A 6,414-nucleotide genomic window follows, 5' to 3' on the forward strand; every position below is an offset into this window, starting at 1 on the left:
GAGCCCTGCGGATCCGCGAGGATGCAGCCTCATGGCTCCTCTGCGTTCGGGAATGGCGAATGGCGGGCCAAGAGATGGAGGCGGAGTCAGATCTGGAGAGGAAGGCATGGCTGGTGAAGGAGATCGAGATGTACATCCATACAGCAGATCGGGAGCTTCTCAACCTGGCGAGACGGATCTACTTCGAGGGCACCTGGCCGGAGAAGAGGAGGATGCCGCATCCGACCGCACCTCCGAAGGATTTCGTCAATTGGGCGCAGGAAAAGGCCAGAAGCGTGGATCCCCAACGACGTACAAGGTGGGAGTGCATCAACGGGAAGCTGCCTTCGGGTCCGCCATTGAAGACAGAGGAGGTCGATCCCTGGCTGTACCTCTCACCTCACTAGTAGAAAACAGGGCTTTTGTTCGGGCCTGGCCAGCCCATTAGTCCCGATTATTAATGAACCGGGACCCATGGAGGGATTAGACCCGGTTCATGATCCCAGGGGGCCGGCCGGGGCCTCGTGGGCATTGGTCCCAGTTCGTCTGGATCCATTTGTCCCGGTTCTAGGCACGAACCGGGATTAATGGGCCGCGCTCCCGGCCCACAGCCAGAAGGGGGGGCTTTAGTCCCGGTTCATGCCACGAACCGGGACAAATAATTTGCCTATATATACCCATCGCCGCGGTAGAGCACTCTATTTTTTCTGGCCGGCGAAGGGAGGGCATTTAGGTGCTCTAGCTCACCTCCTATGCACATGAGGTGTTTGATGAAATGTCCGAGCCACACTAGTTATTCTTTCTCCTCTAGAAACTCAACCTTCGAGCTCCATTTTCCCCGAGATTTGTCTAGATTTAGCGGTCTGTCACGCCCCGTCCCCGTCTTCACCGCCGTCGATCGCCCGCGCCTATCTCGTCGCCGGCACCACCGTGCTGAGCCTCTTGTTCTTATCTTTTTTCTGAAAGAAAAAAATTCTTACTTCAGATATATACTTGTCTAATTTTCTTACTTTTATTATTCCTTTTTATTATATAGTGCGATGGTTTTGGTATCCGCCCCCGTCGGCCCTCGTCCTGTCTATGATTCAGATGTGGTATATATTATCTTTTGATAACTGTCGGTGTCAAAACCGGCGGATCTCGGGTAGGGGGTCCCGAACTGTGCGTCTAGGCGGATGGCAACAGGAGACAAGGGACACAATGTTTTTACCCAGGTTCGGGCTCTCTCGATGGAGGTAAAACCCTACTCCTGCTTGATTAATATTGATGATATGGGTAGTACAAGAGTAGATCTACCACGAGATCAAGGAGGCTAAACCCTAGAAGCTAGCCTATGGTATGATTGTTGATGATGAAGTTGTTCGTCCTACGGACTAAAACCCTACGGTTTATATAGACACCGCATAGGTTAGGGTTACATAGAGTCGGTTACAATGGTAGGAGATCTACATATCCGTATCGCCAAGCTTGCCTTCCACGCCAAGGAAAGTCCCATCCGGACACGGGACGAAGTCTTCAATCTTGTATCTTCATAGTCTTGGAGTCCGGCCGTGACGATAGTCCGGCTATCCGGACACCCCCTAGTCCGGGACTCCCTCAGTAGCCCCCGAACCAGGCTTCAATGACAATGAGTCCGACGTGTTGATTGTCTTCGGCATTGCGAGGCGGGTTCTTCTCCAAATTCCATATACTTGTCAAATAGTGTCCGGCTTCTGATAAATGTTGCGCTCTTCAGCTTCTACGCCCAATAATGGCAATCTTCCACGTGTTTGAATGAATGCGAACAGCCAGGGTATTTTTACAATTACCCCCCTAGCCGCGCCAATGAGCCGCCCATAAAAGGGGCAAGGATCTAGATCTGAGTCACACCATCTCCCCCTTTGCAAGCCTTCATCGGAGCGCCTCTGACCCAAGTCCATTCCATCATGGACAGTCGACGCGGCTCCTCTTCTCGCGCTCCCAGCTCTCAGCCAGGGAATTGGGAGAGATGCTCAGTCCCGCATAACGAGCTAGTTATACTCCAAACCAAGGGATTTCTCCCCCCAGCCTTCTTGGTTCCGGTTCGAGCCGGACTTGCCACCTACAAGGGCGGAAAGCAAGCGGAGAGCGTCCCCAATCCTTCTAAAGGAGAGCGGGTGTGCTTCATCTCTTATCTAGTAAGAGGCCTCGGATTTCCCATCCATCCGTTTCTCCGGGGGCTCTTGGAGTTCTACGGCCTCCAATTGCACCATCTTACTCCTGCCTCCATCCTGCACATCGCGGGCTTTGTGGCCCTCTGCGAACTATTCTTGGGCGTTGAAGCTCACTTCGGATTGTGGAAGAGAATATTCTGCCTAGTGCCCCGTTCTCATGAGGGGTCAATATATCAAGTGGGCGGAGCCGAGCTATGGCGCATCGCCGCGACCGGATACCTGTCCGGAACCCCAAAGAAGGCGTCCGAAGACTGTCCTTCGGAATGGTTTTACATGGAGGACGTCCCGTTGCCGGATCCTGTTCGGATCGGCCTTCCGGAGTTCAACAACGCTCCTCTGAAGAAGCGCCTAAGCTGGCGCCCTCGGAGCCTCCGGAGAGAAGATGACCAGGACGTACGTTATTTGATGAGCCGAATAAGGTTACTGTCTCATGCCGGATTGACCATGCCAGGGGTCATGGCAATCTGCATTATGAGGGGAGTGCAGCCGCTTCAATACAGAGGCCACCCCATGTGGGACTTCAACGGGGAGAACGACGCCACCCGTCATGGCCGCAAAGGGCCGGAATTGGTCACCGAACTGGTGAAGACCTTGTCTGCCATGTACAAAGGAGAGGAGGAGGACTTCCTCCGTCTCAACCCACTGAAGGAGTTTTCTTCGAGTAATCCTCGAAGCTGGGTAAGCAAACATCTCTGCGATCTGTCCGATCCATGTTCCCATAGTTAAATATCTCATTTCATGGTTTTGTTTTTGCGCAGGACCTGCGCCGGACTGTGGAGAAGATACACAGCCCGCCTCCACAACCCAAGGATCCAGAACGGTCCCTCGATCCGACCTCCGAAGAGGATCCGGATATAAAGGTGGAGTTGATCGATGGGGTATTCTACCAACTTAGTGTCAACAACGCGTTGGTCGCCATTACGGCGGATTACCCCAGAATATTTCCAGCCTCACAGGTAAAGGAGACCGAGATCCCAAAATTCTGTTAACGACCCATCCGTGCTTTATTATTGATCACCGTATACCAATGGTGTTTCGCAGGGGGTACCTTCAAGGCAGGAAGCCGAGCCTGCGGCGGCTGGCCAGCAAAGGGCAGTGCGGCCCCGCGGGTTAAAAAGAAATGTGGTCCGGATCGAAACTCTGCCGCAACGGTATGGCATGTTACCATACACCCAGGATTGATTCCTGGAAGGCGAACTAACGCCGATATCCTTTTCAGGAAAAAGAGCGCTCGCCGGACTGAATCCGGAGAAGTAGCCGATCGAACCTTCGTCGGACAGGCTTCAAAGCCGGGTCCGGAGGCTGAGGCGAGCACGAGACGTGCGTCGGATGTTCCTCTGACAGAGGATGCCGACAGGTTGTCCGCCACCAACTCCGAGGTGGAGAGCGCCTTGAACCACAGGCGCCGCCGGACAGTCCTTCGTGATGCGTGTTTCTCCCCGGAGGCCTTGAATGCCTTTGAGTTGGGAGATGCACACCTCCGTGCCGCTCAAGATGGACTAGCCAGAGCCACGGAGCAGTATGTGAAGGACATACAGGTCAGTAATTTTGACAGTTATATATGCCAGTAGCCCCCGAGACTTAAAATAGTTAGAATAACTGATTTAAGGATCATTTGTTATGCAGGATCTTACAAAAAAAAAGAATACCCGACTGTCCCAGGAGGTCAAAGAGTGCAAAGCCCAACTTGAGGCCGCACTAGCCGCTGTAGGGGGAGCTACCGAGACCCCGCTGGTAAGATATGCTTCAAAAGATAAATAATTTAGAAAGTGCGGCGTGTGTGTAAAGCTGACAAAAACATTGCAGATGGCGCCGGACTGGATCCGGACAAGCAACAGCTCTTGCGCCAGTTAAAGGCTGGCGAGAGCGTGCTTACAAGGGTGCGGCAAGAGAAGAATAACCTCCAAGACGCCAACACCAAGCTGGGTGAGGAACTGAAGGACGTTCGTGCCCAGCTATCTGACTCCGTGAAGGAGAATCGACAGCTTCGTCGCGGCATTTTCAGTAAGTGCTTGAGCGAACTTTGAAAGAGTTCAGCGAGGAAGGCGATTAACATAAACATGTATGTAGGTTTGCTCACAAGTTGTCCTGAGGAGGAGATGCCCAATTCTTCGGGTGATCTCCTTCCCGAATTGCGTCAGCTGCACGAACGAGTCCGACAAGTGATGAGAGGCATCGGTCAAGCCTTGTGGCCATCAATCTCCCTGCCCGAAGGCATTGCAGAGCTGCCGGAGCGGCTTCAAGGTGCACGGCGGCGCTTCCGGCTATGGAAGATATCGGCCTGCCGTCAAGGCGCCAGGGAGGCCTGGGCCATGGCGAAGATGCGGTACACGAAGGCTGACCCAAACCACATCGCCGAGGTCGGACCTGTGGGGCCGGATGGGATGGAGATCCCTGTAAGCTTAGTGTACGGCCAAGTAGAATTGGCCGCCAAGTATTCCCAGCAAGATTGTAAATTAGATAGCCTATTAGATGACATTGAAGAGGAATACAATGAGTCGAATTGACTATGTAAAAATATGACATTAAAGAAATGTCTTCTAGCCGGATTGTAGATCGTTTGTCGTAGCAGACCTTTTCGCTTCAACCTCCGGACCCAATAGTCCGGAGTGTGTCCGAATACCCTTGTGGTTATATAAGAACCGTGGTATGCATAGAGACAAGGCGTAGGGGTCATTGTTGCTGTATCAGACAAGTGCCCAACTAGTTATGCGATATTACATGGGTAGTAAGAAGCATCTTCCAGGGAGAATAGTTCCGTTAAGGGTTCCTTTCGCTGGGGTGCATGCCCTAAAGTGCATGTCAAAGCTGCTATGAAAGCAGAAAATCATCTGGGGGCAGATGGGTAAAAAGTTAAAAAAATCATCTTTCAATTCACCGATCGAATATTCCCTTAAGAACGCTAGCTTTCGGCTTCACCCAGTCTGAGGTACACATCCGGCTAACCCGGCAGTAATAATCGCAGAGGTGCTCCCTTTACCACCTAGCCGAACAAACGGGAACGTAGGGGTAAGCACAGGAGCCAGGCAACCCAGCTTGGCCAAAACTTAAGTCATATCGATGCATATAATGGCGAATAAAGGGTACATGCGGAAGTTTAACACATGTGCTGGGCATGAAGCCTGTATAAATAAGCTTCTGTTAAAGAATCCCCCAGGTATAATGAGTGCGGAAAAAACGCAAACGAGCCTCTAAAGGCTACAAGAAGAAGAAGGAGGAAGAAGAGAAATAAAAGACAGCAAAAGGCAAAAGTAAAGAATGCGGACGGAGGAAGGAGACGAACTTGAAGTCCGGCACTTAGGCGTAGAATCTTCGTAGACGGGCTGCGTTCCATGGGTTCGGCTCAAGTCGGTTATCAGATGCGTTTCGTAGACGGTATGCTCCGCCGGTCAGGACCTGGTCGATGATGAAGGGACCTTCCCATTTGGGCTTGAGTTTGTCCTTTTTCTTGTCCGGCAAGCGTAGAACTAGTTCTCCAACGTTATAAGCTTTGGCCCGTACTTCCCTGTTTTGACATCTCCGAGCCTACTGTTGATAGAATGCGGAATGAGCTTTTGCCACATCGCGCTCCTCCTCCAATGCGTCCAAACTGTCCTGCCGGTCGAGTTCGGCTTTTCTTTCTTCGTACATGCGCACTCGAGGTGAGTCATGAATTATGTCGCAGGGCAAGACTGCCTCTGCGCCGTACACCATAAAATATGGTGTGAATCCGGTAGTGCGATTTGGTGTGGTCCGCAGCCCCCAGATTACGGAGTCGAGCTCCTCAACCCAGTGCGTGTTAGATTCCTTGAGGGACCGCACTAGTTTGGGTTTAATGCCGCTCATGATTAGACCGTTTGCCCGTTCGACTTGACCATTAGTTTGAGGGTGATAGACTGAGGCGTAATCGAGCTTGATGCCCATGTTTTTGCACCATAGTTTGACCTCATCGGCTATGAAGTTGGTGCCATTATCAGTGATGATACTGTGGGGAACGCCGTAATGGTGTACTACTCCTGAGATGAAGTCTATCACTGGTCCGGATTCGGCCGTTTTAACAGGCTTGGCCTCTATCCATTTGGTGAATTTATCTACCATGACCAATAGGTATTTCTGCTTGTGGGTTCCTCCCTTAAGGGGTCCAACCATGTCAAGCCCCCAGACCGCGGACGGCCAGGTGATGGGTATAGTCTTAAGGGCGGTGGGTGGCATGTGGCTTTGGTTAACAAAAAGCTGGCAACCGACGCATCGTTGGACTAAGTCC

Source organism: Triticum dicoccoides, chromosome 4A (assembly GCF_002162155.2).
Source record: "Triticum dicoccoides isolate Atlit2015 ecotype Zavitan chromosome 4A, WEW_v2.0, whole genome shotgun sequence".
In the NCBI taxonomy this organism is placed as follows: domain Eukaryota; kingdom Viridiplantae; phylum Streptophyta; class Magnoliopsida; order Poales; family Poaceae; genus Triticum; species Triticum dicoccoides.